At 44.1% G+C, this 10,982-nt stretch overlaps 1 protein-coding gene and 1 long non-coding RNA gene across 2 annotated transcripts in view; one reads left to right on the top strand and one right to left on the bottom strand.

Annotated features, from left to right (window-relative positions):
- ALK (ALK receptor tyrosine kinase) overlaps positions 1–10,982 on the bottom strand; it is a 689,240-nt gene that overhangs the window by 536,500 nt on the left and 141,758 nt on the right. The window lies entirely within an intron of this gene.
- LOC123521333 overlaps positions 6,424–10,982 on the top strand; it is a 9,549-nt gene continuing 4,990 nt past the window's right edge. Inside the window, exon 1 of the long non-coding RNA XR_006679792.1 lies at positions 6,424–6,755. This is a non-coding gene — a long non-coding RNA (uncharacterized LOC123521333). The remainder of the gene's footprint in view (positions 6,756–10,982) is intronic.

The raw sequence follows: 10,982 nt of genomic DNA on the forward strand, positions 1-10,982 counted from the left end.
AAAATATATGGATCCCTAAAACTACATTTAGGTGGACACAAACACACACACACACACACACACACACACACACACACACACGTCTCTGCTTTAAAAATAACGATGTCCAGACACTTAAGCTGTGTGGTATGAAACACCATAGAGCTGTGTCATCAATAGGTAAGTTACCCTCAACGGCGGCTTCAGAAACAGTGGCTGGCTTTAAAATGACTACAATAAAAAACTGACAATAAAATCCACTTAAATGTCTGACTCTGCAAAAAAAAAAAAAATTATGCTCTGTCCTAGAGGAGTGCTATGTAATTGAAAAGCCTACGGTGTAACCAGAACATCCTTAGTACAGGGGACAATCCCAGACGCGATAAAATAAAAATGTGAGTGCTTAAGTACTTCCTAATGGTTCAAAGTCAATGAGGGACTGCCTGCCAGGAGTGGCGTGGTGACTCTCTCCTGCGATAACACCTTTTTAAGGGAAAATTTCCTCAGCAGCAGATGGGAAGTCTTCATTAAGAGCGACTGAGGCTGGAATCAGGAAAAATCAAGGGGCTTTAACCATGATGATCAGGAGCCCTGTGGGGTAGGGGTAAAATGTTGGGCTGTTAACTGCAAGGTCTGCAGTTCAAAACCACCTGCTGCTCCGAGGCAGCTAGCCAAGTCTGTCTATTCCCATAAAGAGTTACAATCTCAGACGCAAATAGGGGCTGTTCTACCCAGGCCTCCAGGCTCACTCAGAACAGACTTGGTGGCAGAGAGTTTTAAACATGATGGCCATTAGGGACAAAGCTTTCTGTCTGCAGTAAAGCTGGAATGGCTATCAAGGGGTGAGTTAAGCCTGATACTTCTGAGGGGGGTTGTCCTCCCCCAGCCCTGCTATTTCCCCAAGGTTGGGTTTTCTGTGGAGCGGCCTGTCTGCATTTGGGTTAGGGAAGGGCCACTCATGTGACACTAGCTGGGCAGTATCAGACCTGTGAGGATGAGGCTCAAAACTATTCCACGCATAAAGGAGAGTGTCAACCCAAATGGTCATCTCTGGCCTGGACTGAAGGCACTACCCTCAAGTCTGGGGTGGAGCCTGTACAAAAGACAATGCCTGGGATGCTTCCATCAACATAATAGTCACCGGAGAAACTTCTGGTAGAAGGTACCCATGCAAATCCAAAATCCAAGTCTGTGTGGGAAACCAACATGTACTAGCAGACATCAGTCACAATAACTTATATGAGGAAATGGAGATAAACAGAATCATGTTAAAAACGCCTCTAGATAAGCATTTTTAAGAATGCTAAAATGATAGAGCAGAGAATCGTGTAGATGAATATGAACTAAGAAGTGCTCACACACACACACATAAAACATTTTAGAAATGAATTCGGTAAAAGTAAAAGAAATTAAGTCATCATATGGAAACAAAATGCTGAGGCAAAAGAAGTCTTCAAGATGAATCAAAGACTTAAAGATCATCAGTGAGAAAACAGGAGCAAACTTTAGGGCCCTCGTGCAGGGCATAGACATGCTACTCAACCTAATGAAGGACACACACAAGAGAAAACAAAATAGATGACTGGGACCTACTAAAAGTAAGACACTCATGTTTATCAAAAGATTTCGCCAAAAGAATAAAAAAGGAGTTCACAGATGAGGAAAAGATCTTCAGCAAGACACAAGGACCAAAGACTAATCTTTAAAATCGGGACCTCGACTAGGAAAAACCATAAAAACAATGATCCAATCAAAAAGTAGGCAAAGGACGTGAACAAGCAATTCTGCCAAAAAGATTTTCTAAAGACTAATACATGAAAAAATGCTCAGGGCCATTATCTATTCAAGAGATGCTAATCAAAACAACAATGAGCCCTCATTTACCTTAATGGACAATGACAGCCAATTAAAAACAAAAACAACCCACACCAGAAAACAACAAATGCGAGAGAGGTTCAGTAAGACTAGAACTCATACACTAGGTGCATCTGTAAACATGGTAAACCATTGTAGAAAGCAATATGGTGCTACCTGACAAGACTGGGAATGGAAATCCCATAAGATCCAGTCCTAGCTCTGCTGAATATGCACCTTAAAGAACTAAGAGGGGTAACATAAACAGACATATGCACTGCCATGCTCGTGGTGGCACGGGTCACAGTGGCAAGAAGTCGGAAACAGCCCTAAGGTCCATCAGTAAAAGAATGGATAAAGAAATGCCGGTGTATATATATATATATATATATATAATGGAATACACTGATGAAGCCAGGAAGCAACTTATGAAGTGGTTGGACCTGGAAAATACTATGCTAGCTGAAGTTAGTCAATTACAAAAAAAGCCAAATATAGTATGATGCCAATGCTATAAGGATAACGGTAGAACAAAAAAACAGGCAGTGGCATTCAGGCAATTGTTCAATGCAGCCTCCCAGGAAGTAGGAGGGTATAACTGTGTCATGCTTATAGCTCAATTGTCACTACATAATTTGTACGTCATAAAGACCTCTGCTCCAGGAGAGGCCTTGCTTGAGCAGGGGGTGGTTTCTCATTAGGAAGGGCGTGGGAAGGGACTGGATAATCCATGCCACGTGGCAGTGCGCTAGTTTATTGAGTGAATACTCTTATTGGGTGGAGACTCTTACATAGGTGTTCAGTACACATAGGTGGAGATTGATGGGCAAGGTGAAGGGGGATATATCTGTTTCAAAGAAGATAATCTCACTTCTGCTGATGGGTAGAGGAGGGTGGGCAGTTTGCCCTTGGGGCAAACACTTGGCATTGCTTGTAAGGGCTGCCAAATGGGAGAATCTGCCCTGTACTAGATGGCTTATTGTGCCTATTTTACTAATTTTATTTCTAATCCTTGGTGATCCAGTTCCCATATTATACTCAACCTGGACTTTAGATTTTGTCTTCTCAAGGTGTACACCATACTACCTAGACCACATCAGAAAGATCTGAGTCTGAAAACTCACTATGTGAGCCAGACTGTACCTCAAACACGCCTGTTGCAGATTAAGAAACTGATAGCTCTGATGGCATAGTGCAGTGGTTCTCAACCTTCCTAATGCCGAACCCTTTAATACAGTTCCTCATGTTGCGGTGACCCTCCAATCATAAAATTATGTTTGTTGCTACTTCATAACTGTAATTTTGCTACTGTTACGATTCCGGCGACCCCTGTGAAAGGGTCTTTCAAACCCCTAAGGGGTCGTGACCCACAGGTTGAGAACCACTGGCATAGTGGCTTATGAGTTGCTCTCCTAACTGCAAGGACAACAGTTTGAAATTGCCAGCCACTCTGCAAGAGAAAGATGAGGCTTTCTACTTCGGTACAGATTTACAGTCTCAGAAAGCCTCAGGGGCAATTCTACTGTGTCCTATAGGGTTACTATGGGTCAGCTACTAAATGAAAAGTTGGAGGTTCACGTCTACCCAGAGGTGTGTTGAAGAAAAGCCTAGTGATCTACTCCCCCCAGATCATCCACTAATACCCTGATGGAACACAGTTCTTCTCTGACACACATGGGGTCTCAGGAGTCGGAAGGGACGGGATGACAACTGGCTGGGCTCACTGAGATAACTCAAAAGAAAGTGCTGGGGGCACGTTAAGATCTGGGGTAGTCAGGAACCAAATTGATGCAAAATGTAAACTATTCACCCACTTCTCACTGTAAAGACTGTGGTTAGGTTCCCAAGACCAGGTCCTGAAGAGAAAATGGGCAGCCATGCAAAATTTAGGTTACCAAATATTCCCCAGGCTACAGAAGCCATTTGGGAGGCCCTCATTCCCTGTGGCCATCCCTTCCCCTGCAGTCCCAGTTCCATGCTGCCAAGACTTTCACCCTCCGTGTAGCAGGCGGGTTAGCCTGTGCTATTTCAGACCACCGGTAGAGCTGATCGGGTCAGTGTTTGCCTTACCCTAACCCATGTGCAGCTTGATCTCCACAGACACGCCTGCCTACCCACCCAAGACTGTTGTCTGGTGGCCCCAGCACCTCCGAGCGTGTAAAAGGTGAGTCTCGGGGTCTGTGGTGAAGTGCCCACTATGTGTCCTGTCTGCTCTCTTCTGTCACATTCTCACAGACTCAAGGTCTAAAGCCACAGCTGTGTTCTCGGCGTAGGGCAGTCCCCGGTCTGGGGAGGCAGACTTTCAGGTTAATGGCTCCTAGTCCAGAGACCATGGTGGTGTGGTGGGTTATGAGTTGGGTGGCTAAAAACCAAACCAGTTCAAAACCACCAGTTGCTCCGAGGGAGATCTAGATGGAGCTTTCTTTCCCGCAAAGAGTTACCATCTTGGAAGCACACAGAGGACCACTCTACTTGTCCTAGAGGGTCACTAGGAGTCAGAATTGACGCAATGGCAGTGAGTTTAATTTTTTGTTTTAACGTTATTGCTTCCAAGACTGGAGGGGAGGAGAGGGTTCAAAGACTTTAAAGCGATGCAAGCAGATTACCCGCCCCCCCCATATAATTGACATACCACATAATCCAATAGTTCAATCACATCAAGAAGAGTTGTAGCACCACCACCACCATCGGATTTAGAACATTTTCTTCAATCTTTTGTTTGTTTGTTTGCTTTTTAAATCATTTTATTAGGGGCTCATACAACTCTTATCACAATCCATACATACATCAATTGTGTAAAGCACATTTGGACATTCATTGCACTCAACATTTTCTTTTTTTTTTCAATTTTTTTTTTTTTTTGCACTCAACATTTTCAAAACATTCGCTCTCCACTTAAGCCCCTGGCACTAGGTCCTCTTTTTTCCCCTCCCTCCCCACTACCCCCTCCCTCATGAACCCTTGATAATTTATAAATTGGTATTTTGTCATATCTTGCCCTGTCCGACGTCTACCTTCACCCACTTTTCGGTTGTCCGTCCCCCAGGGAGGAGGTCACATGTAGATCCTTGTAATTGGTTCCCCCTTTCCAATCCACTCTCCCTCTATGCTCCCAGTATTGCCATTCACACCACTGGTCCTGGTGGGATCATCCGCCCTGGATTCCCTGTGTTTCCAGTTCCTACGTGTACCAGTGTACACCCTCTGGTCTAGCCAGACTTGCAAGGTAGAATTCAGATCATGACACTGGGGGGTGGAGCACATTTTCTTCAATCTTGTATTCATTGTTATTAGCTTCCCATTTCCCCCAAACTCCCTGCCATACCCCCAAGGAGGCATCAAGCCAATTACTGTCCCTAATCAACTTACCTATCCTGGACTTCTACCCTTGACACACAAAAGGTCAGGTAATGAAAGAATCAGAATGATAAGGGAGGAGTAGGTGCAGATAGAGCAGAGAGGAGAGAGAGGGTGGTGGAGAGAGGGTGGGGAACAGGAAGGAAGAAACTCAGGCTATTTGGAAATAGGATGGTTAACTTGAAGAATTTAACTTAGAGGGCTAAGTAGCTCTCTCAAACAAAACTCACTGCCATCGAGTCAATTAATGCTGACCCACAGTGACACCTCTGTGGGTTTCTAAGACTGAAACGTTTTACCAGTGTAGAAAGCCCAGTCTTTCTTCCGTGGGACTGCTGGTGGTTGGTTCAAACTGCTGACCCCGAGGATCACAGCCCAACATTAAACTACAACACCACCATGGCTCCTGAGTTTAACAAGTTTAACTCACTGTCATCCAGTTGATTTCAACTCACAGCGGCTCTATAGGATAGAGTAGAACTACCCCTTTGAATTTCTGAGGCTGTAAATCTTTACGAGAGCAGAGAGCCTCATCTTTCTCCCATGGAATGAGTGGTGGACTTGAACTGCTGACTTTGCAGTTAGTAGTCTACTAAGTAACTTACTTTGGTGGCAAAGTAACTAATTAGATTTAGTTAAAGGTTAGTTCAAGACAAACTAGGTTTATTTAAAGATTTAAGAATTGGTCCTGACTCATTTTATTGTTTCTCAGAAGTTACTCACCTGCAACCAGAATTCACTATAAAAAAGCACAAAATAACTAGAATTGCATTTGTGCACACCTCTGTCTAGCTGCAGAGGCATTTTCTCTCTCCATACCCCTTGTTAAAACAGCCTCAAACCAGCCAATTCAGAGCTTGGCAAATGGCTTCTCCAAATAATACAGAAACGTCAGTGGGGACCAGAGCGTGGGAGGCTGGTGTTGCCACAAATCCCCAGAATGATTCTCAGCACATTCCAAACAATGGTTTACTGTTTAATCAAGACTTGGGACCCTGAGTCAGACTCCACCACTACTTATTAACTTGGTCCTAGTGCCTCCGTTTACTCACGCATCACATGGGATAATCGTACCCCAAGTATAAATGCAAGATTATGGACAAGAATACTTTGTTAACTGGCATGGTGCATAGTAGGAGCTGAGCAACTGCGGGGCAAAGGCACTGCAGCCAAAGCCTGGATGCCAACAACTCCATTTATCATCACAGGTCCATTTATCACACCCCAAGGTCACAGGTCAGCTGGTGTCGAGTCTGAGAGTCATCTCTTGATGACGCTCAGAATTGCAGGGCTCATTCAGCTTCTCTGAGTGTTCCAAGGAATGAAAGGAGCTGAGCTGTGGGAAGTGACTTCCTGAAGGATAAACCGGCAGCAAGGCCACATGAGTGGGACCCAGAGCACGTGCAGGGGAGAGAAGCCAGTTTGGGGGCGTCGGAAATCCCATGGAAAACTAAATTCAGGGCACCCAGAGTTTTGCCCTGACATCGTGTGTCTGGATCTCTGTTACCAGACTGATGTTTGACTGGCCTATCGGGGCTGAAGAGGAGAGAGAAGTTCTACCCCAGGTATGCTCAGGTGCTGGCAGGAAGGGATGCTGAAAGAGCAAGGATAACTGGAGCCGGGAGGGAGCCGGGGAGCTGACTGAGCTCAGAGTCCTCAGAGGGTGGAAGCATCTCACTGTAAGATGTCACTAAATCCCTGTGGTGTCACCGAGGTAATAGAAAGCCAAAGAACCTTTGAATCAATTGTATTCTTCTTGACTTTTCCAGGAGTGTAAGGTTTATCATTTTGTTGAAGAAAACGACTTGATTGTCTGTAATCCTCATTGCAGAGAAAGTATGGATGGTCAGGTCCGGGATTCACTGTACTCAGGAACCTCAACCTTGAGTCGTTTCCTTGCTGGAGACTGGAGATCTGACAGGCTCAGGTATAGAGAAGAACCTCTGATCACAGAATCACAGAGGGCTAAGCTTGGGGAGGACCCCTGGCACCCTCTAGTCCTGTTTTTGGGGAGCCCTATTATTGAAGAATCATCCCCTGTCAGTTTGTCGCGTTGTGGTGGTTTGAATGTTGCTATGATGTTGGGATACAAGTAGGATTTCAAACACAAGTAGGGTCACCCATGGTGGACAGAATTTAGCAGAGCTTTCAGAATAACAGAGTAGAAAGAAACACGTGGTGATTTACTCCTAAAAATTGGTCAATAAAAAGCCAAAGGATCATGATAGACTCTTATCTAATATAGTGTGGGATGAGGCCCCTGGATAGCAAGACACTGACTACACAGAAGCCACAACAATGGATTCAGATACCTTAATGATCATGAAGATGGCACAGATCTGGATGCTGTTTCATGACATAACATACATACACATAGATAACGTCTCCTTCATGGGTGAGGGTCAACTCAGTGCCAACTACATCAACATTATGCAACAAATCATTGCACCAAATCTCAATATGTACAACAGATCCTTGGATGACCAGCCTTGAAACAACTATGAGGTGGTCCCGTGACTCCTGTAACACTTGGCACACGCTGCATGTCCAAAGCCACGGCATGCTTTTTAACATAGCAAAGGTCCAGCGATCTGTTTGGGGTGACATGATGAGGTGGTAACACAACTGAATCCAAATCCAAGGGTGGCAGACTTCTGGTCCTGCTTTGCTTTATTATGGCTGTGTGTGTGTGTGTGTGTGTGTGTGTGTGTGTGCGCGTGCAGATAGCAAACATCTCACTTCAGTCATTTTCACATGACCATTTCAGTGACACTATATGCGTTCATCGTGGAGGTCAACCACCACCATGAATTATTTTTGGGTCCCATTTCACAGCGGTTTGGTTTCCCCTTTCAGCTCCACGTTCATTTCTTTATCTACTCTCTGGCTGGCCAAATACCATTCATCCATACAACTCTGCTTCCACTTCACCTGGTGATGTCCCACTTAAAGGAAAAGGATATTTTCCTGTTATAATTCCTAATCAGACCCTTTAGTTTCCCTCCTAAGCAAATCGTATAACATTTTCAGATTATTTATTTAATAACTATCTCTACCATCAATGGATGTCATGTTGAGGACTATGGTTTACCTGACCCAAGCTATGGTATTTTCTTCTTAAAAACAAACAAACAAACATCAATTGAGTGAGGAGTTTACATTTCAGATCATCAGCTTATAAGCCATAGTATTTTTAATCTCCTCCTATGCTTGCGAAAGTTGGACATTGGCTAAGGAAGCTCAAAGATGAGTTGATGCACTTGAATCATGGTGCTGGAGAGAAATATTGAAAGCACCATGGACCCTGCCAAAAGAACCAAGAGAATCCTCCTTAAACATGAGGGTGGTAAGGCTTTGTCAGGAGCCATGCTGTCAGGAGAGACCAGTCCCTGGAGAAGGACATCATGCTTGATAAAGTAGAAAGGCAACACCAACAAAGGAAGACCCATCAGGGAGCTGAACTGACACCCTGCTGCACAGTGGGCTCAAACGAGAGAACGAATGTGAGGATGGTAAGGACCGGGCAGTGTTTCGTTCTGTTGTAAGCACAGTCACTGTGAGTTGGACCAACTCGATGGCACTATAGTGTCTTAATTAACGTTCTTTATTTTACCTCTCTACTAATATCCACTGCCATGGCTACACGGAACTCACAGACAAAATTCATGATTAATGGGTTTATTTAGGAAGTTCACAAGTTGCCACACTCTGAGAGAAGTGCTCAGAGCTGAGTTGTTTATCAGGACATGTCACAACCTTATTTCAAGTTTGTTAATAAATGCCAAAGGAGCATGCCCCTCTGCTATAAACATCAGCCAGACAGCATTAAGTTCCAGCTCCCAAAGCCAGCCTCCTGCACAAAAGCATTCAACTCTCCTTGCCCTGGATATTGGGAAGCCCACCACCGTGTCCCAGGCCCTGGCTCCCAGTTCTGCTGCTGCACCTCTGATATCCTAGCTGTCCTCTGGATCCAGGAGGTTTGCTAGACAGGTTCGCTCCTAGCTCTTGCTGGAAATGAGATCCCTCCTCCTGCTTCTCAGAGGGCTCATATTATACACAGCAGGATGGCAATCCAGGGAATCCTGTTCACAATTACTCACAGGAGAATCCTATCAGTATCTTCCCCACCTTCTTACCAGATCCATGAAAGAAAGGGGTCTTTGGTGGGAGTTAGAGACTTTGACTAGAAGAGTCACATTAAATAATTCACAGTCCCTGCAGGTATGTAACAACAATAACCATAGATGGTAAACACATGAGCTTAGAATCATGTTAATCACGGTATTTCTGCAAGTCACCCAAAGTGTAGCATCCATAAAGATAATTATATAGTAATTATGAAGATAGGGTGGATGCTTACTTATTCCCCTTTATTTTAAAAAATCATTTATAAAGCATTTGCATAAGGCAATAGATATGTAATTGATGGGCCTCAGGAATAGGTTTCCCTAGGTGGTGCAAATGGTTAACACAATCAGGTGCTAATGGACAAGTTGGTGGTTCAAACCCATCCAGAAGTACCTCAGAAGAAAGGTCTGGAATATGCTTTTGAAAAACCATCCATTGATCTATCCTGAGACAATAAGGTTGCTGTGAATTGGCATCAACTCAACAGCAACTGGCTTGGGCAGCCCAGAGGATGGTATACTGCCAACCGAGTCCAGTCAGCGGCTCACTTTTATACAACCCAAGAGCTTAGAATGTTGTTCCCAATTTTAAATGGCTGGGGAGAAAAATCAAAGGAAGGGTAATATTTTATGATCTGTGAAAATTATATGAACTTCCAGTTTCAGCATTCATATATAAACCTTTATTGGCATACAGCCACACTCAGCCATTTATGTATTATCTATGACTGCCATCTCACTATAACAGCAGAGTTGAAGAGTTGCAACAGATACTGTAAGGCCCGCAGAGCCTAAAATATTTACTACTTGGCTCCTTATGCAAAAAGTTTGCAGACACCTAGTCTAGCATGCAGTAGAATCCTGTGGAAGCAGCGAATGAATAATCGAAAGAGCTGGGCAAAAATGAAGCAGGGGGAAAGTGGGTAAGTGGAAAGTAGGTAAATGGGGTCTACAAAGATTTGGAGCATATGCTAAAACATTCTCATACGAAAACTTGATAGGAGATACAAGGATGAAGACAGCCATCCAAGGAAAGGGCATGTAGATATCATCGGAGAAGAATGCATGCAAAACAACAAAAAATGGGACAGCCTAGGTCTTCGTTTAATTTGGCCAATGTGTTCAAAATATGATGAGTGTTATGACAGCTATAAAACCACTCTGCCATTAAGGAGCTCACTATCCCTTAGTCTTAGTGACATGAAGGCGATACAATCCACCAGGAGTACCATCAGACATCGTTTCCATCCTCACTGACCTTTCAGAACTGGAGGGAATCTTAGCGGTAGTCCAACATCCATTCTCCTAACATTATGGATGGGAAAACAAAGGGAATACATGACTTGCCCAGGAGCACAGAGCAAGTCAATGGGAGATTAGGGACCTCTTAATTTCTATCCCAGGGCCTTTCACATGACAACAAGCTGCACATATATGGATTTGGTTGAAAGAGCCCACTCCATGCACACTGGGTGTTCCTCTAACACAGCCAACACTAACAGGGTTAAAAGTCACCCTAGGCTAGAGGTCAATGACTTGGATTTTAGTCTCCATTCTGACTTTTAAGTGAAATGGACAAAGCCAGTTTCTCTCTGAGTTTAACTTTCTTTTTCCTTCAGCGATGTCACTAAAGGGTAAGGTGACCAGATTTAAAGCGGACACCAT

Source organism: Echinops telfairi, unplaced genomic scaffold (genome assembly GCF_000313985.2).
Source record: "Echinops telfairi isolate 266 unplaced genomic scaffold, ASM31398v2 ScPeMD7_10;HRSCAF=50, whole genome shotgun sequence".
NCBI lineage: Eukaryota > Metazoa > Chordata > Mammalia > Afrosoricida > Tenrecidae > Echinops > Echinops telfairi.